The sequence below is a fragment of the Petromyzon marinus genome, chromosome 75, assembly GCF_048934315.1.
Source record: "Petromyzon marinus isolate PM22_M1 ecotype Great Lakes invasive population chromosome 75, UKy_Petmar_22M1.pri1.0, whole genome shotgun sequence".
Lineage (NCBI taxonomy): Eukaryota > Metazoa > Chordata > Hyperoartia > Petromyzontiformes > Petromyzontidae > Petromyzon > Petromyzon marinus.
This window is the reverse complement of record NC_133741.1, coordinates 1,572,858-1,596,415: the sequence shown is the minus strand read 5'-3', so window position 1 is coordinate 1,596,415 and position 23,558 is coordinate 1,572,858. Positions and strand designations below refer to the sequence as shown.

General features: G+C 44.6%; 2 long non-coding RNA genes across 3 annotated transcripts; one reads left to right on the top strand and one right to left on the bottom strand.

Moving 5' to 3' along the window:
* The first annotated feature begins 1,052 nt into the window (after nt 1-1,052).
* Nucleotides 1,053-23,064, top strand: LOC142907126 (uncharacterized). Of its 2 annotated transcripts, none has more exons than XR_012930816.1 (4): nt 1,053-1,168; nt 1,906-2,085; nt 21,126-21,193; nt 22,797-23,064. It is a non-coding gene; the product is annotated as an uncharacterized LOC142907126 (long non-coding RNA). The 2 variants fall into 2 exon arrangements; XR_012930815.1 differs by having other exon boundaries at nt 22,007-23,064.
* Nucleotides 13,070-21,177, bottom strand: LOC142907128 (uncharacterized). Its single transcript, XR_012930818.1, has 3 exons — nt 21,022-21,177; nt 13,958-14,144; nt 13,070-13,857 (listed from the first exon to the last, which is right to left on the bottom strand). It is a non-coding gene; the product is annotated as an uncharacterized LOC142907128 (long non-coding RNA).
* Nucleotides 23,065-23,558: the final 494 nt, after the last annotated feature.

Here is a 23,558-nt window from a genome sequence, read left to right as displayed (position 1 = left end):
CGGGGGTGTAGGAGAGTGGCACGTGGAGCAGTCAAGGAGAGCGCGACGACACCATTACCCATGTCACAAGGACGCGGATTCGCATCACTACACAGACTCACAGAATCAAGAGGGACTCACATCATCAACACTCACTCGCATCATCAACACGGACTCACATCCCAAGCACGAACCCACATCCTCACCCTGGAGCCACAACATGGACCCAAACACTCACCATGCCCATAACACGGACGCACATCCTCTCCAAAAACCCACAACACGGATCCATTCAATCATCAAGAAGCCATAAAACGGTCCCACACACTCACCATGAACCCACAACATGGACCCAAACCTTCACCCCGGACCCACAACATGGACCCACACCATCTCCACAAACCCACAACATGGACCCTCACGCTCATCACGAACCCACAAGGACCCACACACTCACCAAGAACCCACAAGAAACTCCCACACTCACCAAGAACCCACAACACAGACCCATACCCGCACCATGAACCCACAACACGAACCCACACCCTCCCCATGAACCCACAACAGGAACCCACACCCTCCCCACGAACTCACAACACGGACCCACACACTCACCACGAACTCACAACACAGACCCATACCCGCACCATGAACCCACTCCCTCCCCACGAACTCACAACACGGACCCACACACTCACCACGAACTCACAACACGGACCCACACACTCACCATGAACCCACAACACGGACCCACACCCTCCCCACGAACTCACAACACGGACCCACACACCTCTTCAAAAGTTTTGCTCGGATTGCTTCAGCATAAGCTGCTCGACGATGACGAAGAAACAGAAGCAGCTGCCTTCTTCACGCCTGTATCGAACTCTGAGTATCCACGTGGTGCTGCGACGTCACCGGTGACGTTGCAGATCGAGCGTCGTAGCCACGCCCCTTCTAGCCACGCCCCAAGTGTCGTTGAACGCGCGTGACCACGCCCCTTTTCGCACACCCTGAGCCCCCCCCCTGTCTCCCCCCACCACCACCCCCCGCGACTACTTCCGCTTCCGCCCTGGGCGAGTGGAGGCGGCGGGAAAATCTGAGCTCGTTCGCTGGCTGGGCCTCTTCTAGATCGACTCAGCCTGAAGATGCGTACACGGGTCTCTGTGTGTGAGTCTATGGGTCTCTTGTGGTGAGTCTATGGCTATCTATGTGTGAATCTACGTGTATCTGTGTGTTGAGTCTATGGGTCTCTCTGTGTTGAGTCTGGGAATCTGTGGTTAGTCGATGGGTGTCTATGTGTTGATTCTATGGGTTTAGGTGCCGTGAGTCTATGGGTCTCTGTGTGGTGATTCTGTGGGTCTCGGTGTTGTGAGTCTCTGGGTCTCTATGTTGTGAGTCTACGGATCTCTGTATGCTGAGTATGTGGGTCTCTCTGTGTGGTGAGTCGATGGGTTTTTGTGTGGTAAGTCTATGGGTCTCTGTATGGTGAATCTGGCTCTGTGTGTTTGCATGGGTCTCACTCACCCACACAACCACCCACCCACTCACACCCACTCACATAACTGGGGAGACAAAGGCGGCCGGGCGAGCGGTGGTGTTTGGCTTCCCCCTCGTGTGCCAGAGTTCCGGCCTTCATTGGCGCCGCTGCTGCTACTTGCTACTAACAGCACTTGCCCCATCAACCTGTGTGGGCTAAACGGGGGGGCTTTATCTCTGAAAATAGCGTCCTACAGGAGGGGACGGATTTGTGAATACATTGTCCCTTCACCATTTGTACGGACCATGAAGAAGGACCATTGCCCGGAACGTCGCCTGTTATTTATTCTCAGTACTGCGGCCACACACGACTCGTGGGGTTTTGTTTGAGCCCAGCTTGATCACAACACTCCCTGCCCCCCCCCCCCTGGATTGTCCTGAGTGGTACAGCCCACTGCGTTCATGCCGGGCTCTGGACAAGTCCACCTGGGAGCCTCGTGGGTTGGGGGGGGGCAAAGGTGCATCTCTACATTTGCTTTCTCACTCCACTGCTGGCGGAAGAGGCCTCTGCTAGAGGCCGCTATAGACAGTATTTGGTCTACTCTTCCACGTTGAGCCAGACGGAACAAGGTGAGCGTTCCCACACTTTACCCCACACACCCACCCACTGACCCACACACGCGCTCACCCACTCGCCCACCCACTTGCCACCCACTCGGCGACTCACTCACCTACCTACTCATTCACTCACCCACTCAGTCACTCACCCACTCAACCAATCCTCTTCCACCGTTTTCCACATTACGCCTCGGTTCTTCTGGGCCACAATCATGCCCTCTGTTCGTAACGCTTGCGAGATGTGGAGCCCTCTAAAGGAATATCTGCGCAGGGTTTAAACATTCAGTGCTGGCCCAGCCTATGATCCATCCTGAGTTTAACCAGATTGGATTGTGTAAGGAGAAGAGAATATTATTGTGCGTTACAGGGGAATGTGATGGTGGTGGTGTTAATCCCAATGTTACTGCTACCACTCCACACTGTCGGACTCGCCTCACAGCCGCTCACTCACCCACACTCACTCATCCACCCACTCACCCACATTCAATCGCTCACCTTCTTACTCATCCAACAACTCACTGTCCCACCAACCAATTCACTCCCTCACCCACTCATTCATGATGACACTCACTCACCTAATAACATACCCACCCACACATCAACTCATTCACTCACTCACCCACCCACCAACCCACTCTCCATTATGAACCCCCATGACTTTGCCATCGTAAACTTCACCCACATGTCCATCATGATCCTCACCGACCCGGCCATCATGAACCCCACCGACATGGCCATTGTAAACCACACCCACAGATCCATCGTGAACTGCACCCACACGGCCATCGTGAACCCCACCCATGGTCATCGTGAACAGCACCCACACGGCCATTGTGAACCCCAGCGACACGGCCATTGTGAATCTCACTGACATGGCCATCATGAACCCCATCCACCCAGCCATCATGAACCCTACCGAAAAGGCCATTGTAAACACCACCGACTCGGCCATCGTGAACCCCCACGAGCTGGGACACCGTGCTCACAGTCAAGTCAAAACCCAGGCAGCTCCCTCATAAAACATTGCAACGTTCTATTGAGTCACTGTGGATTTATTTCAGAGAGTTAACGATATACAAACAATAAAATATATATACATTATTACATTATAACTTTTTATAGATCCTTACTCTTAACGCACCATGTGGCTAGGCAGCCTCTGGCCATTGTCTCCGGCTCCGATCTGTGGAGACAGACGCAGCACTACAGCAGCGCAGCGTCCCGCTACGAAAGCCAGAAGTTCCAGTTGGTACCCCCTCCCCCATTGTCCGGGGGTGAACTTACTGACTGACTGCGTGGGGGATGAAAAATAAACTCTAAAACTCATCCCTAATAGAGGTGTTTTGGGTTAGATCGTGTAAGTATATGAAAGTGTCATTAAAACCCGCCATCATCCAACTCAGCCAACGAGTAAAGGTTGTCCCGTAAACAGAACATGACAATTCGTCACTAGTACAGCACACCGGTGTGTTGGAGAGCCAAGCCACAACATTTACAATCTGAGTACGACGTTTCGCCAGCAATTACAACTAGCTTCATCAGGTGACAGCCAAATTTGTGGAGAAGGCCCCACTGAGCTATGTGACTCTCTTTCAGCGAAGCGACCTGGTTATCACAAGTGATAAAAGCTCAACAAAGTGACTGATATCATCAGCATTGTCATGTGGGAATTCATAGCAGCAGCCACATTCGCTCCTCTATGATCACTGTGAAAACCTTTTAATATACCTACAAATACTGACCCCTCCATGCTCCACCATACTACTTATTCCTGAAATGCATTCTCTGTCATTTTTGTTCTGGAGCTGTCCTAATCATCTCCAAAACCAACCCCACCTTTTTTCTCCCTCGATCCCCTTCTGCCTTCCCTTCTTCCATCCATTTTCCCCACGATTATTCCATTTCTCTTGGATCTCTTTAACTCTTCCCTCTCCTGGAATCTTCCCCAACTCTTATACAAGCACCATCATCGTACCTCTTCTCAAAAAACCTTCTTTAGATCCTTCCTTATTTCTCCAAACTCCTTGAACGCCTTAGTTCACTCCCGCCTCTCACCTTACATTTCTACCCACTCACTATCTCCTCCATCAGTCTGGGTTCCTCCCTCTCCGTTCCAAAACCACCCTCCTTCACATCCACAACCACCTGGCCAACTCGCGTCACTCTGGCCTATCTTCCATCCTTATCTCTCTCGATCTGTATTCTGCCTTCGACACCCTCGATCACTCCATCCTCCTAGCCACTCTCTCCAAACTCAGCATCTCTGACACCCTGCTTTGTTGGATCCATTCCTACATGACTTCCCGTTTATTGACTTTCTTTTTCAATCACTGCTCTTCCTCCACCACCCCTCTCATGGTTGGTGTTTCCCAGAGCTCGGTACTTGGTCCCCTTCTGTTCTCCGTACACACATCTCCCTTAGAGTCTATTCTTTATTTGTTCGATATCTCCTATCATCTCTTTGCTGATGACACTCAAATTTTCTTCTTCCAATCATTCACCCCTGATATTTCCCTCTGTATCTCATCCTGCCTGACAGGCATACAAGCAGGAATGATGGAAAATATTCTTTCCATAAATACTACCAAAACCTCAGTGCTTTTCTTTCCATCGTCTCGCTCACCCCCTCGTGCACCCTCCATTTCTTCCCCCCCGCCCCCCCCCCCATGATCTCATCCCAAACTCTACCGCCCTAACTCTCAATGTTACCTTCGATTCCACTCTCTCCTTCACTTCCCACATTGCCAACACCTCTCGCAAATGCCGTTACCATTTGTGCAACATCAGGAAAATCTGCCCACTCATCACTACCACTGCTGCCAATCTCCTCATACAATCCCTCGTCTTCAATCATCTGGATTACCGCAACTCATTCCTGGTTGGTCTCCCTGCTTACGCAGTTATCCTCCAACACATCCACAATGCAGTTGCACGGACTGTACTCAACCTTCCATGCACATTTTACTGCTCTGCTCTCCTTCAACAACTTCACTGGCTTCCTGTCTATCACCGCTGTCTTTTTAAATTTCTCACTCTAGTATACAAAGCCTCACCCTACCTCTCTTCTCTCATTTCTTTATATGTCCTTTCATGCTCCCCTCGATCTCAATATTTCCGTTTACTCACTGTTCCATCATCTCCTTGCACCCAGTCTCACTTTCATTAATTCTTTCTCTCTTCTTGCCCCGTTGCACTGGAACAAACTCTTACTCCACATTAGATTATCACCCTCGATTTCCACCTTTCACTTGGCCCCCAGGCCTTTTCTATTCTCGATTGCTTCTTCTCTTCCACTGCCTCCACCCCTACCGGTTCCTTCACCTACTTGCAGCCCCCCAGTCATATTCCTCCGACGAACCTAATTCCTGACCCGCCTCCGACATCTTGCTTTTTATGTGCACCTGGCCACATCTCTCCCCCAGCCCTACACTGTGCTCCTCCATCGGCTCAACTGTCCGCCCACCAGACCTCTGCCCCTACCACCCTCCACCTATCCGAATCCATGCCCATTTCACAACTTCACGCATGTGCCCCATACCCCACTTCCTCTAATCTACGTTGCACCCATCAGACACCCTCACTCACCATCACATTGCGCCTTATTCTGCCTTACCTACCCCTGCAATATCAGTTCCATTCCCAGCTCCTGTCCCTCCATCCATCCATCACCTTCCTCACTGAATGCCATCGGATTGCATCTTAAAGCACCATCGAAATGGTGCTATATAAATCTGAAATAGACTAGAACATAACTCCTCTAAATGTACGTTTCTACAGACTGAGACCCACAGAGACACACTCACAGAGACCTATAGAAATCTAGACTCATGGAACCATACAGACCCACAGCAACCCACAGAGACCCATAATCCGTTTAGAGTTCGGTGAAGATACAGCAGCAGATGTGAGTGTGAAAGCGATGGGTATTACCTTGTTACCTTGAGTTTTACCTGCGGTGACTGCTATATCGGGGAGACGAAACGACATATTTCTGACCAAATTCGCGAGCACAAATCAGATTTGAAACACGGCAGATCGAATTCTTCGGCCGTAGCTGATCATTGTTTCAACACAGCGGGTTCTCATGATATTGTTTTCTCCGATACCAAAGTACTCTGCAAACCTCCCGGATACTACCAAAGATTTGTCCATGAAGCCATCCAGATATACAAACATAGACACAACTTCAACCGAGAGGATGGTTTTAAATTAAACAATCATTGGAAAGATGTCATCAACCAAGTCAAACTTTAGCTGCCTTATAATTGTACAGCCATTTCCATTCCGGTTGGTTTCTATTCCCAGCTTGATTAGCCCCTTTTTAACTAAGTTAAACCTAAGTTAAACTTTAGCAGCCTTATAGTTTATTGCAGTATACTGTAAAGCAACCAGTTTGTCAGCTTAAATACTGCCTCCTGACTCTTGTTCATGTGTGTAATTTTCTTCAACCACTTGCCACCACCTGCTCTCGTCGATCTCTCCATCCCCCTAACCCCCTGTAGCATAACAAAAGGCGGCTTAACTTAGCCCCCCCCCCACAGCCCTTCCTGGCTCCTCCCCCCCCTTAACCTGTATATAATCTCGGGTCTTAGAGCTCTCTTCACTTGATACAGCAATTTTGCTGTGACGGTTTCCACCTGAAGACAGAGGCTTGTGTTGCCTCCAAACCGTCGTGATTTAATTGAGTTGTTTTCATTTATTTTATTTATAGATTTTTACCTACGTGACTTTACCGAAAAAAACAAAGAGTATGAATCCTTGCAGTCATGAAAGCTTCAAATCTATAATTTGTTGTCCTTCCCCTGCACCTCCGATTAGCACGGTTGGCTACGTATGGCACGAAAGAAGTTCAGCATACACACATGCACCCCGATGCCTGCCAAACTTTACATATTACTCAATGAAACAATGATAGAAAATGTTTTCATCAGAAATTTGCCACGTTTTCAGCATTCATTCACCAGAATTATAATGAAATAAAAATGATTAATCACATAATCAAAACATTCCAAACATTCTAAAGGTTACGTGCCATTAACTAGACCTTGAACTAAAGCATGGTGCTTAAATGTGGATTTTGTAAAGATGTTACAATCAAGAGCAATGACTTTAACAACACGTTTCGATAAATTGTCACCGACAAATCGGTAACCAGGGCAGCAGTGGGCAGTGCAGGAACATTTACCGCTGAACATGGACGATGTACTCACCTCATCATGCATTGTTGTGAACGATTGCGGATAATATATTAATAAACAGAAACAGCTCCGTTTCTCGAACTAAAAATCCGCGGAGTAACTTGCATGGCCATCGGTATATTGGCCCTCTGAACTAATGTTTCAGAATGTTGTCTATTCCAGTCTAGGATGTCACGACTGTGGTGTGCAGCTCTCCGATGTGTTTTCGAGTTGAGGGATATGCTGGACATCAGATACACATCATGCTGAGCAACAGATGGTTATCTATCGTGGGATACCTTTTTTGCCATTATCAAATTATGAAAAATAATAGGATTCATTGCCAGGGAGGATAAAACCTATTCCTGTTTTTCACGCTTTGATATTGCCAAAAAAGGTCCCATGATATAGTTGCTCAACCCGAGCTATAAATGCACTGATACTTGCATTGTCTTTGTACTGTTTGCCTTTTGGCATCCTCTGGTCTGACACTGGTTGCGAGACTAGGCCATAAAGAAGTCTGTCTCTGGTGTAGGCAAAGACAATTCATATTATTATCAGAACATGTTTCTTTGTATGTGTTGCGTAGTAAATGACGACGCGGAGGTAGGTCTTCAAGTAAGGGCTTGCGCTGGTTTATTAACAAAGAAAGTAAATTTTGATTTAAAGCTTTCGTGACTGCAGTAATTCATATTCTTAGTTTTTTTTGTTGTTTCTCTTCAACGTGACTTTACCGAAAAAACTAAGAATAACAAAGAAAGTAGTTAACCACCAGGGTTAGGTGTCTTACACTCGGTCTTTCTCTTGGACCCTTAGCTCTCTTTACTGCTAGCCCACTGGCTGTCTCTTCGGGCTCTCTCACTCGAGTCGGAACGGGGGTTCAGCCAACACCGCCCGACCGAGGAGAGCAGCACCTTCCGTAACTACAGCCGGCTTTTTCAGACTTCTTAAGCTCTACCCCTGGCCATCTCTTCAACTCCCTTCAACCGCTCTCCATCCCGGGCTCCCACAACGACCCCGCTTTTGTCACGGGGCCCCCCTTAAATACTCCCAGGCTACATGACGTCATCGCACCTCACAGCGCGTATGACGTCACGTCCCCATATTACTTTTCTGCATATGTTGTGCCAGAAGTATGCGTGGTTAATGCAGACTTGATTTCATGCAAAATGTATCTATGTGGTATTTGAACATCTTAACACCGCTCCTGTTCTACTCTTATTTTTCATATCAGATGATCTGTTATTCGGCATGATGTCCAACGTATCTCTCCAAGAACCAATTCAATCCCTAAAACTAAACTTAAAACTATTTTTATTTTACCAGGTAAGGCCCACTGAGCTATCGAGCTCTTTTTCAGACACGACCTGGCTATTGCAAATGATAGCTCAAAAAAGTGGCTTATCATCACGTGGAAATTTATTGCATCAGCCAATTATTCTAAACAGGAGGACCCGGAGAAAAATCCACACGACCACTGGAAGAGAGACACGCAAACTCCAAATATACAGCAGGTGTCAGGGCCAGGATTGATCATATCTAGGGAATCTCAAAATAATGATAGCGATTTAAACCAAACGAAAATTCAGAAGACACCTATAGGGGAGTTCTTCAACCATCAACCTCCCTGATCATTTTAAATGAAAGCATGAAACTCAATTATGCACAGCAGGCTGACACAGTCCAACAATTTCACATACATTGTACGTATGTGTGTGCGTGTGTGTTGTGGAGAGCGGTGGTGTAGGTTAGCATGCTGCGCTATGATCCCGGCGACCCGGGTTCGATTCCTGCTCACGGCCAACAACAGTGACGATTATCTGAACCGGTTCCTGGACCTCCCCTAGTTCGATTCAGTCTTAAATGAGTACCTGGTGTGGTGTTGCAAACATTGCAACTGGGGAGACGAAGGCGGTCGGGCGTGGTTCTGGCCACCCACCCCCTCGTGTCTATGGTTCAGTGTTAGTCTATTGACACTGAGTCTGGTGCAATGTTGAGTATGTATGTACGTTGAACTTCTTTCGTACCGTACATAGCCAACCGTGCGAATCAGGTGCGGGGGGGTGGGGGGGAACAACAAGCTAAACAAAACAAGCAGTTCTAAACGAAAGAGTTTTCAAACTCATTCCTTTAGAACTGCTTTATAATGACTATATCATTTATTTATTGGTAGAAGCCTTTCTGTGGCACAAGACTCTGACAAGGCCCTGTTGTAAGATGTCTGGCCATCCACTGTTAAGGATGCTTCCAATATAAACCCACATGTTATTATAACAATAATGATTACAACAATTGTACCATCTTTCCTAGAGATATGTGAATCTGTGTTATCCTCTAAGGTGGATTTTTCCAAATTTTTAATGTTTTAATGTCTTTCTGGAACATACAAGGCCAGTTCACTTGGGACCTTTTTGCCAGTATCAAAGTAGCAACAATAAGAATAGGTACTCTTTGGTTTTTTCGGTAAAGGCACGTAGGCATAAAATGAAATAAATCACGACGTTTCGGGCGCAACACAAGCTTCCATCATCAGGTGGGAAAGCATGGTCTGCTGCTGAGGCAGATTGTTTTAAAAGGTGTGAAATGGGTGAAGCTCAAGGGTCTTAAAGAAGTGGCCGGGGCTAGTGATGTTAATGTGAGAAATTAGCATGTAACTGTAAGATAGGAGAGCGGCCTCCTCAACGAGGGCACGGAAGTGTGGCTATGTTAATGTGAGAGATTAGCATGATGTTAATGTAAGAAATTGGAGGGCACAGAAGTAGCTATGTTAATGTGAGAGATTAGCATGTAACTGTATACAAGGAGAAAAGAGCGGCCTCCTCGACGAGGGAGTGCAACCCAACGGGTGTAATCCAAATGGCCTGTGAGTATGAGAGTGCAATCCAAAAGACATGTGAGCATGAGAGTGCAACAAGGACTGAATCCAGATGTGCCAACTTTGCTAAGGCAGTGTCTTAACAACACTTACTTCACCTGGAATGGTACATTCTACAGACAAAATTAGGGTACCCCAATGCATTCTCCCTTATTGCCAGTGGTAGCGAATATTTTCATGGAAAATTTTGAGACAGATGCCATTCAGACATCCACCCTACGTCCTTCCTTGTGGTAGAGATACGTAGATGACACGTTCGTCATCTGGCCACATTGCCTGCCAGCACTGAACCAATTTCTCAATCGCATCAATTCCATACACCCATCTATCAAATTCACCTTGGAAGTGGAAAAGGATGGCAAGCTACCATTCCTTGATGTTTTGATCAAGAAAAGACCTGATGGCTCGTTGGGACATTCGGTCTACAGAATAGCCACCCACACGGATGCCTATCTAAAGCCTGACTCCCACCACCATCCAGCCCAGAATAATTCCCTCATCAAAACACTACACCATAGGGCCCGTTACATCTCCGACCGGCACCACCGAGGAAGTGAGTTGGAGCACGTACACCAAGCCCTCAGGACGAATGGATACTCGGACCGTACAATCCACAAAGCTGTCTCCCCAGCCATGCGGAGACAACCTTCTGAGGATCCAAACAAAACCATTAGTTTATCGTACATCGCAGGGTTTACCAAAAATATTTCCAAAATCTTAAACACAAGATCCAGGTTGGTTTCAATACAGTACACAAAATCCGTGATTTAACCCAACTGTAAAATATGTGATTCCTGACATGCAAACTGAGCTGTGGTTGCGGCCCAGTTTGGGGAAACGAAACGACATGTGTCGGACCGCGTCCGTGAACACAAGGCAGATCTGAAACACGGTAGTACCAATACCTCTGCCGTTGCCGATCATTGTTTTAATGCTGTGAGCTCACGCAAAATTGATTTTTCCAAGACGGAGGTACTCTGCAAACCTACCGGCTACCTTCAGACATTTGTTCATGAAGCCATCCAGATATATAAACACACAACTTCAAACTAGAGGATGGGTACAAATTGATCAATCATTGGAAGGATGTTATTAACAAGGTAAAGTCTTAACTGACTGTGATGTTTCCATCCAACCTGCATATGTCAGCTGTTATTTCGACTCTGTCTCTCTCTCTATGCCTCTTTCTGAGATCGCTCATGCTCACATGTCTTTTGGATTGCACTCTCATTCTCACAGGCCCTTTGGATTACACCCGTTGGGTTGCACTCCCTCGTTGAGGAGGCTGCTCTTCTTTTCTCCAGTTACATGCTAATTTCTCACATTAACATCATGCTAATCCCTCAAATTAACATAGCCACTTCCGTGCCCTCGTCTAGGAGGCCGCTCTATCTCACAGTTACATGATATTTTCTCATATTAACATGACTAGCCCCGGCCACTTCTTTATGACCCTTGAGCTACACCCATTTCAAACCTCTGCCTCAGCAGCAGACCATGCTTTCCTACCTGATGATGGATGCTTTTGTTGCGCCCAAAACGTCGTGATTTATTTTATACCTACGTTACTTTACCGAAAGAACCAAAGACTATGGATTCCTGCAGTCATGAAAGCTTCAAATCAAGATGAATAAGAATAGGTTTTACAATTTCTGGCTATAAACAGGTGGTAAGATGTTCAAACACCAAATAGATTCCTTTTGCAAGCAATCAACAAAGGGTTCAACCTATTCTTATTGTTCATGCTTTGATCCCGTGACATAGCTCCTCACCCCAAGATATAAATGCTCTGATACATACATTTTCTTTTTACTGTTTGCCTTTTGGCGTTCTCTGGTCTGACACTGGTGAGACTAGGCCATCAAGAAGGCTCTGGTGTAGACCAATCAGTTTCAAAGACAATGTATATATTTTTAAACTTAACTTTCGTGACTGCAGGAATTAATATTATTTGGTTCTTTTGGTAAGTCACAGATAGAAAAAATAAAATAAAAAAATAAGTGAATGCGAACAAAAAAAACACAACGTTTTAATCGCATCACAAGCGGTCGTCATCAGGAAAAATTGACGGTTTGCCTCGAAAGGCAAACTGTTTATAAAGGTTTAGAGATGGGCATAGTCCAAGTGTGTCAGCAGCATGGGTGGGGCAGCTAATGTTAATGTAGGAGAAAACAACTAACCGCCGGTTAGTTTTTCTTCATAAACAGTTCGCCTTTAGAGGCTAACCCCTCTTTTACTGATGATGACCACCTGTGTTGCGATCGAAACGTTGTGGTTTTTTGTTTTTATTTTTTATTATTTTTCATTTTATTTATTATTATTATTTTTCTATCTACGTGACTTTACTAAAAGAACCAAAGAATACAAATGGATATATTATCAGAGCATGTTTGTTTGCATGTTCACCACGTGTGGTTAATGCAAACTTGATGCATTGCAAAATCTATATCTTTGGTGCTTGATCATCTTAACACCTGTTTTATTTCCAGAAAGGGTAAAACCTATTCTTATTGTTCATACTCCAATTCACATGCTTCTGCCTATTTTAGGATTAGTGACGTCAAAATGGACTACCCTGCAACATTTGAATTGACAGAAATATGGTGTTTTAGTGATTTAATTAAGTGTTGTTATACACACTTTTTTTTCTCAAATTTTCTTGTTGTGGTTTTCACACCTGATGATGATTTCTTGTGTTGCAGTCGAAACGTGAGAATTTTATTGTTATATATATTTTTATTTTATTGTTTCCCTTCTACGTGACTTTACCGAAAGAACCAAGAATATTTTATACTATTTTAATTTAATATTATACATGCCAGGCGTTTATAGTATATTATTATTTTCAAAATATTTTTTTTGTATTTGAGCGCATGCATAAAAATGTGTCGTTAACCCACCACCACCCAACATAGCCAATTTGTAAGGTTTGTCACGTAAACAAAATGTGCCATACTCTCTGGTTCTCTCGGTAAAGTCACGTAGACAGCAAAAACAACAAAAGAAAACCTGACGTTTTGGTCGCAACACAAGCGTCCGTCTTCAGGTGAGAAAATAATCTGCTGTTGTGGCTTTAACTAAATATGCCAATTAGTTACTAGTACAGCACACCGGTGTGTTGAAGAGTAAACCCACTACAACATTGTCAACTCCAAAACACCCCGGTATGCGGAACAAGTAACGAATTGGCGTGTTTTGTTTACATGACAAACCTTACTAATTGGCTGTGTCTGGTGGTGGCGGGTTTAACGACACATGTATATTTACGGAATCTAATAAAAAAAACGTCGAATATGGATACTGGTCACTAGCCTATGTGTTCAATTAGTATATGTTTTGAAAATTAAAATAAGTGAGTTTTGATCTTCTGATTAATAAGCTAATGATTACACGTACATTCTGCTGGACAACGGTGTGGAGACTGTTATTGTGATCTCTATTATAACCGGAACTTAATTAGGTACTCGGGGTAGGCTTGAGCATCGTTGAAGATTACAAACATTGCTGGATTGTGAATGTTATCAGTCACGCTGTCGTACAGCATTACGGAGCTCACGCTCGCGTCTATGGGTGGAGGTTCGAGCATGCCAGTCTTCCCCAACGTGTAATTCCCGGACAGGATGCGTGCCCGGTAGATGGATTTGATGCCATTGGCATCGGGTGGAGAGTACGTATGGTGAGCAGAATAGGCCGCGCTCACAGCAAAGTAGACTCCTTTCCCGTAGACCACAGCTGCAAATACAAAATGAAACAACTGTCATCGAGCCACATACCATCACCTCTTAATTGTGGCGATGCGTCTGTGCGCGAGTGACGGAATGGGACGTCATACCGTTTCTACCACAGTAGCTTCTGTTGAACCCATTCGTGTTGATGGCCTCGCAGGTCTCAAGAGCTGTCCCGTGATACAGAGTCCTTTCCACCGGTGCTTCCTTCAGGGGTCCCTGGTTGCAATTTTCCATCTCCGTCTTCTTTGTTGTGTACACTTTCCAAAGTGTAGGGTTTTGAATGTGGATAATCTGTAAAATGAGAGCAAACGTAGTTACGAGTGGAGACCCTTTTAGATGTAAGTGCTCAAACCCAGGCGATGGATGCTTTATATATTTGCATTGGTGTAGTGCTGTTTGATTTGTGGCGTTGTTCTCTGGTCTAACACCAGTTAGGCCATGAAGAAGGCTGTAGCTCTGGTGTCGGTCAATCAATTGCAAAGGCAATGCATGAATTGTCAAAGCATGCCTCAATAAATATTTTTTGGGTTAAATTGAGTGAATGTATGTGTCGTTAACCCACCACCACCCGACAAAGCCAATCAGTAAGGTTTGTCACATAAACAAAACATGCCAATACGTGACTACTTCAGCCCACCGGTGTGTTGGAGAGTAAATCCACAACATTTATAATTTGAGTATGATGTTTCGCTGGTAATTACATCCAGCATCAAAGGGCGATTTTACCAATTGTGGCAAAATAAGAGCAAAATGTAATTGTGGATTTACTCTCCAACACACCAGTGTGCTGAATTATTAACTGATTGGCACGTTTTGTTCGTGAAAAAGCTTACCAATTGGCCGTCTCAGGTGTTGGCTGGTTTAACGACATTTATATTTACGAGATCTAACCCAAAAACTTTTATTATGGATAATATTCTTGATTTGAAGCTTTCGTGACTGCAATAATTCATACTCTTTGGTTCTCTCGGTAAAGTCATGTAGGTATAAAAAAATAATAGATCACGACGTTTTGATTGCAACACAAGCAATCGTCATCAGGTGAGACAACTACAGCAAGAAAACTGCTGAAGTAGGCGAGAGAGCTTCTGTGACATGCGGTTATATAGGTATCGGCGGTGGGGTTGGGAGAGAGGAGGAAGGGGCAGAAAGTGGGGCGCGGGGAGCTGCGTGAGACACTAAGGGAGAAGGCCCAGCCACCAGAGGTGTGCCAATGACAAACCCCTAAGAGCAAGAGGTACACATGATGAGGGAGAGGCACACACAGAGTCGGAAATGACACTTGACATAGTCAGGTAGGATGGAAAACATCACAGTCAGTTAAGACTTTACTTGGTTAATAACGGCTTTCCAATGATTGCTTAGTTTGTACCATCTTCTTGGTTGAAGTTGTGTCTGTGTTTATATATCTGGATGGCTTCATGAACAAATCTCCGAAAGCCGGTGGATTTGCAGAGTACCTTCGTCTTGAAAAAATAAATTTAATGTGAGCCCACTCCGTTAAAACAATGATCAGCAACGGCAGAGGTATTGGTCCTACCGTGTTTCAGATGATCTGCCTTGTGTTCGCGAACGCGGTCAGAGACGTTTCGTTTCCCCAATGTAACTGCTGCCACAGCCACAGCTCAGTTTATGGACACCAGGGTATTGCATGTCAGGAATCACATCCTTTCCAGATGGGATCAAATCACTGATTCTGTGTACTGTGTTGAAATGAACCTGGATCTCGTGTTTGTTTAAGATTTAGGAAATATTTTTGGTAACCCCTATGTATGGCCAAGTGATGGTTTTGGTTGGATCCTCAGATGGTTGTCTCCCCATGGCTGGGGAGACAGCTTTGCGGATTGTACGGTCAGAATATGCGTTCATCCTGAGGGATTCGTGTACGTGCTCTAGCTCACTGGCTAGGTGGTGCTGGTCGGAGATGCAACGGGCCCTATGGTATAGTGTTTTGATGAGGGAATTCTTCTGGGCTGGATAGTGGTGGGAGTCGGGCTTTAGATAGGCATCCGTGTGGGTGGCTTTCCTCTAGACAGTGTCCCAACGAGCCATCAGGTCTCTTCTCGATCAAAACATCCAGGAATGGTAGCTTGCCATCCTTTTTCACTTCCATGGCCAATTTAATAGATGGGTGTATGGAATTGATGTGGTTGATAAATTGGTTCAGTGCTGGCAGGCAATGTGGCCAGATGACGAACGTGTCATCTTTGTATCTCTACCACAAGGAAGGACATAGGGAAAATGTCTGGATGGCATCTGTCTCAAATTCCTCCATGAAAACATTTGCTTCCACTGGCGATAAGGGAGAACCCATTGGGGTACGCTCATTTTGTTTGTAGAATGTACCATTCCAGGTGAAGTAAGTGTTGGTAAGGCAGTGCCTTACCAAAGTTGGTACATCTGGATTCAGTCCTTGTTGGACCAAATCTTCAATGATTGCAATGGTGTCAGGTCCAGGGACTTTGGTGAACAGGAAGACTACATCAAAACTGACAAGCAAATCATCTGGAGACAGATGTCCTTGATTAGAGAAACCAAGTGAGCTGATTCTAGATTTGAAGCTTTCGTGGCTGCAAGGATTCATACTCTTTGGTTTTTCGGTAAAGTCACGTAGGTAACATAAAATGAAAACAACTAAATTAAATCACGATGTTTCGGAGGCAACACAAGCTTCCGTCTTCAGGTGGAACAGTCACAGCAAAATAGCTGTATCAAGTGAAGAGCTCTGAGACATCTGAGATTATATACAGGTTAAGGGGGGAGGAGGAGCCAGGAAGGGACGTGGGTGGGGGGGAGGGCTCAGTTATAAGCCGCCTTTTGTTATGCTGCAGGGGGTTCGAGGAAAGAGATGCACGAGTACATACAACCCACTGAGAGCAATGGCAATGGCTGTACAATTATAAGGCAGCTAAACTTTGACTTGGTTTATAACATCTTTCCAATGGTTGCTCAATTTAAAACCATCCTCTCGGTTGAAGTTGTGTCTGTTTGTATATCTGGATGGCTTCATGGACAAATCTTTGGTAATAACCGGGAGGTTTGCAGAGCACTTTGGTATCGGAGAAAACAATGTCATGAGAACCCGCTGTGTTGAAACAATGATCAGCCACGGCCGAAGAATTTGTTCTGCCGTGTTTCAAATCTGATTTGTGCTCGCGAATTCGGTCAGAAATATGTCATTTCGTCTCCCCGACTCAATTTTTAAACACCGGGGTACTGTAAGTCAGGAATGACATCCTTTATGGATGGGATCAGATGATGGATTTTTTGTACTGTATTGAACCGGACCTGGATCTTGTGTCGAACTAGTGATGATCTTGTTGGTTTTTATCGTTATGCTGGTAGTATGATCACTTTTAATTTTTGAGTAACTCTATCATTGAGTAGGTCCTGGATTTTGTTGTATGAGTTTTTATCCATGATGACAGTAGCATTGCCCTTGTCGGCCGAGAGAATGACTATCATCCCTCTTTTTTTTTATTTGTGAGTTCAGAGCGTTCGTTTTGCTAATGTTCCTAATGGGTTTCTTAGCATTCTTGAGAATAGTGGCTATTTCAGCTCTCGCAACGTCCACTCGGCTGTGTCCTATGCCTTTGAGGGCTACATCGAGAGCAAAATTTGAATCAGACGCCATCTAGACATCCGCCCTTCGTCCTTTCCTATGGAAGAGATATGTGGATGACACTTTTGTCATTTGGCCACATGGCCTCCCAGCATTGAACCATTTCCTAGACCACATAAATTCCAGACACCCATCCATCAAATTCACCATGGAAGTGGAGAAAGATGGCAAGCTGCCATTCTTGGATGTTCTGTTTGAGAGGAGGACTGATGGCTCTTTGGGACATTCTGTTCACAGGAAGTCCACCCACACAGTCTCCTACTTGAAGCCTGATTCCCACCACCACCCGGCTCAAAATAATTATCTCATCAAAACATTATACCATAGGGCTCATTGCATTTCTGACCAACACCACCTGGCCAGTAAATGAAAACATGTACATCTGGCCCTCAAGATGAACGGGTACTCTGATCGTACTATCCGCCAAGCTGTTTCTCCCACCATACAGAAACAACCACCTGATACTCCGATCAAAATCATCACATTACCATACATAGCAGGCGTTACCAAAAAGATTTCCAAAATTCGAAACAAACACAAGATCCTGGTCTGGTTCAATACAGTACACAAAATCCGTGATCTGATCCCATCCGTAAAGGATGCATTCCTGACTTACAGAACCCCGGTGTTTACAAATTGAGTTGTACCTGCAGTGACTGCTATATCGGGGAGACGAAATGACATTTCTGTCCGAATTCGCGAGCACAAATCAGATTTGAAACACGGCAGAACGAATTCTTCGGCCGTGGCTGATCATTATTTCAACACAGCGGGTTCTCGTGACATTGTTTTCTCCGATACCAAAGTGCTCTGCAAACCTCCCGGTTATTACCAAAGATTTGTCCATGAAGCCATCCAGATATACAAACATAGACACAACTTCAACCGAGAGGATGATTTTAAATTGAGCAACCATTGGAAAGATGTTTTAAACCAAGTCAAACTTTAGCTGCCTTATAATTGTACAGCCATTGCTCTCAGTGGGTTGTATGTACTCGTGCATCCCTTTCCCCGAACCCCCTGCAGTATAACAAAAGGCGGCTTAACTGAGCCCTCCCCCCCACCCACGTCCCTTCCTGGCTCCTCCCCCCCCCCCCTTAACCTGTATATAATCTCGGGTGTCTCAGAGCTCTTCACTTGATACAGCTATTTTGCTGTGACTGTTCCACCTGAAGACGGAAGCTTGTGTTGCCTCCGAAACGTCGTAATTTAATTTACTTGTCTTCATTTTATGTTACCTACGTGACTTTACAAAAAAACCAAAGAGTATGAGTACAAGTGAGCTGAGTTAAGTACAGCTGAGGCGGTCTCTCCCGTGAAAGGAAGCAGGGTCTCAGACAGAAATCGGTCGAGTTTGTAGGTGGATGAGTTAATGGTGGAGACGATAGGACGGAGCAGGGTACCTTCTTTGTGGATTTTTGGAAGGCCATAAAATCTGGGTGGTCTAGCAGCCGAAGGTTTTAGAGAGCGCTGCTTGGTCTGATTGATTAGAGAAGCCGATTTAGTGATGATATTGTTGTTTTTGTGGCTAGGCGGTTGGTGGGATCTCTGTTGATTTTAGTTTAGCTGCCATAATTAAGAAGGTCCTGAATTTTGTTGTTGTAAGTTGTTGTATCCATGATGAGAGTGGCATTGCCCTTGTCGGCTGAGAGGATGACAATGTCACATCTGTTTTTTTGGTTGAGAGAGTTCAAAATGCTCGTCCTTGCTGATGTTGCTAATGGGTTTCTTAGCGTTTTGAGGATAGCAGCGATTTCAGATCTTGCAACGTCTGCCGGGATGGGTCCCAAACCTTTGAGGGCTACGTCGACCTAGGCAATGATATCATCCACTCGGATGTGTTTACGGGTGACTGTGAAATTCAACCCTTTAGTTAGTACCGATTTTAGGCTGTCGTAATTATTTTTTTATCCGCAGTCTAGCGCAATCTGTAAATCTGTTACCTCCGTGCATCGTCTCATCTCCCAGCTCTCGCCACCGCTCTTTTGCCACCAGCAGGTGGAGCTAGTGGGTGGGCAAATCTACTCTCCTCCTCCCCCTCCCCCATTACCTTATCTTCCTCATCACCATAGACTTCAACCCTCAGTATTGTAGTGCCATTGTTAGGTGGTATGGTTATATTCTTACCTGCAGTAGCGGACATGTGTCAACAGAGTTCGAGAAGGAAGGTGTGGCTAGGGGCGGAGAGACTCTGGAATGGGTATAAAAGCCGGACCCCTGAACGGGTCCGGCAGTCATCGTCCATTTGAAGACTTGGAGACCTGAACAACCGCTCGGAAGACCTGAAGCAAAGAGCTCAAAGGGCAGAACCTGAACCCCTAGTTAGGGTCGGGTTCAGAGCTTTCCAGTCTAGGGTAGAGCTATAACCAGAGTGAGGGCACATTAGTCATATCATATGCCAACTTGGACTTTGTTTTCATTGTTATGCTGATGACACTCAAATTTACATTAACATTGAATCCCCCCTCAATGCAGAAGTATCTTGTGTATCATCGTCTCTTGTGATTATTAAGGCTTGGATGCAGTCTAACTTTCTTAATTTCAAAGCTGATAAGACAGAGGTGCTGTATGTTGGGTCCCATCATTAATTGTCTAAGGCTGGCTCGGTCAGTGTGTTAATTGATGACCAAAATGTCGGTGCTGCTCAGACAGTTTCCAACCTTGGTGTTGTCCTTGATCCCTTACTAACCTTCGAAGCACCCATTAACAAGGTCATTAAGGCTGCCTTCTTTCACCTCAGAAATATAGCCGGATTGCACCCCATTATCTCGTTATCGAACATTAAGAAGCTGGTACACATGTTTGTCTTTTCACGTATCGATGTATGTCATGCATTATTAGCTATCATCTCTCTCAAGCTGTTAAACCGCCTCCAGCACATGCAGCTGCCAGAGGTTTTACTCGAACACCAGTTCCTGAGCACATCACACCTGTACTTGAGTCTCTTCATTGGTTACCGGTCAGGTTCCAAGTGGAGTTCAAGATCCTTCTCATCTACGAGGCCCTCAACTATGCCTCCCTCTCTTACATCAGTGACCTCCACCCATATGTCCCAACGCAAGTTCTTCAGTCATCTAAGTGTGGGGTCATGTGTGTTCCGAGGGCACACTGTTCAATGGGTGACCGGGCATTTTCCTGTGTGGCTCCCAACCTGTGGAATGCACTCCCATCTGATATTCACTCCACATGGGGGTAGGGGGGGTGCCTCCTCCCCCCTCCTCAGTGTCAACTTATAACCCTCACTGCAAAGGCAGAATCCTCATGTCACGCCATCTCGGTAACGCTATTGAGACATACAAGTAAAATGGACGTCATGATGAACAAGGGATTATAACGTTTAAATGAAATAAGTCTGTGTCACCGCGGCCTTACAAATTGCACACGAATGGATGCAATGAATATGACGTTGCAGTCTGCTTTTCACTTGAATGTTTCAGATTTACAGCAATACACCCATCCTCGGATGGGCTATAGGCTCGCCACCATTTACATGCACATTTTGATTCCTAAATGCACGTAAATGAAGTTTTTTCTTGTTCGTTTTACCTCTTCAATCGAATACCCGGACTGTTTGCAAAGTTTCCCCAGGGATTCTTCAAATTCAAGTTTGATTTTCTGAAAGGTTCTCGATCTTCTTTTCAACTCCACAGTGATCACACGGTGGCCCTTGAACTCAGCCTCGTCTGCCCAGTCTGCGGGTATTACATCTGAAAGAGAGGTAAACACAACAAATGCTTGTGTCCATGCGGCAATATGAGTTGGACTTTAGATAAGTAATACAATTTGTATTCCATGTGTAGATTATCATTATTTACGAGTACAATATTCAATGAGTAAGTAATGTGATGGTTATTTTTATAAGTGATGATCTGTTTTCGAACGCAGTATTTTCCAATACAATCGTAGTATGTTGCTGACAGTATACATTGTGTAGGCACACATCACATTTTTAATTTATACGATTTTGAGATTACAAAGGATTAAAAAACATCACACTGTGACGCAGCCCAAACAATTGGGTCAACTAAATGTTGGTACGGTCCCAACCTGAAGAGGTTACTCAATGGGCAGAAAAGAATGAAGCGGGCAGATTGAAATCGAATTTCTTTAGAACTGCTTTTTGTGTTTTGTTTGTTTATCCCCCACATCTCCGATTTGCACGGTTGGCTACGTACGGTGGGAAAGAAAATACAACATACACACATACAATATGCTTCATATAATGATACTGTTGATGATGACGATCATGTCGATGATTCTACAGCATTAATAATTGTGACAAATAATGCATTCATTGACTTACCCAAGGCTGTTTTCCGTTTAATTTTCCGTGTTGATTCATATTCATATGAAAATTCATTTCTATTGAATTTGACGTGTGCCTTCCTGTCATCTATAGAGAAAATTTGCTGTTTCTGTAAGTAAGCCTTTTCAATAGCAATATTTTCAGACTTGGTGAATGATACGTACTCTTCATTGCTATCCAGATACATCCATTTAACAGTCTTTTCCAATAATTCTTCCTCCTCAGCTGTCGTCAACCTTAACCTCACATCATTCATTATCTTGTGAAGTTCTACAACAACGTGACTCACGTCTGCGATATTGCCTTGGATTTTTAACCCACCGCTTGCATCTATTTTGATGATAACTTGATGTTTGTTTTGCAAAGCGTTCATTTGATCAAATTCTTCCGGGGAGAACTCCTGAATAAGGGGATCTTTAATTTCCCTTTCAGTCTCCTCGGTGCTCAGTTTCGTTTCAATCATTTCAAATACCTTCTCAATGTTCTCTTTCTTGTTTGAAAACACCTGCAACTGGACTGGCTCAATCTCAACAACCTCAAACGACGGCTGTATTTGAGCATGCGTTCGACCAGGTATAAATGATGTAATATACTGGAGACTCCCTGTAGGACAATATGCATGGATATTACACAGCAGAACACAAAATGTACATTATAAACCAACACACAAACTCCGGTCATCCTCACAGAAGCGGCTTTTATATTAACCATCAAACAAAGATGGTCACCACATCATGCGCTTTCAGATGCGCTTCTGCGGCTGTCTGGAACGCTCTTCCTTCCGATATTAGGAAACCACCGGAGTCATGCATTTTTAAATCTAGATTAAAAACTAATTTCTTTAGAACTGATTTTTGTGTTTAGTTTGTTGGCCTTCCCCCACACCTCCAATAAGCAGGGTTGGCTATATACAACGTGAAAAAAGTTCAACATACACTTATACATAAAAAGGAAATGCAGCAAAGCAGGCTTTAATGAGACATTTGCATTGTATATTTTCCATGATATTTCCCAGATTGCGTTAAGAGCATCACGTTATGAGGCAAAGCATGAATCGGAATATCTTGCAGATCAATGCAACCCTTAGTGCTGGAGAACGGACCATATAAAGATATCAGTGAGCTGCTTCTGAGACACCATCAAGGGCCTCTGTTCTAGATATTCAGCACAGCACTTTCCCTGCCCACTCTTGCCACGGCAAGTGATGTTTGTCGCCTGACAGTCGACCAGATACTTTAAAATTCTCAATGCGAGGCTTTATTTCAATAAAGTGCAAAACAAAATTCAATTTGATGGGTTTATTTGTTGTGTGCAGTCATTGTACAGAGTCTTACTTGAGAATAGGTTTTTTATACTCTTTGGTTCTTTCGGTAAAGTCACGTAGGTAGAAAGAATGAAATAAAATAAAAATATATCACAATGTTCTGATCGCAACACAAGCATTCGTCATCTTGCGATCGAAATGTCGTGATATATTATTTTCATTGTATTAATTTTTTTCTACCTATGTGAATTTACCGAAAGAACCAAAGAGTATGGATTCCTACAATCACGAAAGCTTCAAATCAATAGGTTTTTTCCCCTTTTTTCTGACAACAAAACAGGTGTTAAGATGTTAAAACACCAAACTGAAACCTTTTACAAGGAATCATGTCTGCATTAACCACAATACTTGTGGTCAGAATGCAAACAAAAACATACTCTGATAATATATGCATTGTCTTTGAAACTGATTGGTCCACACCAGAGACAGCTTTCTTTCGACCCTAGTCTCAAA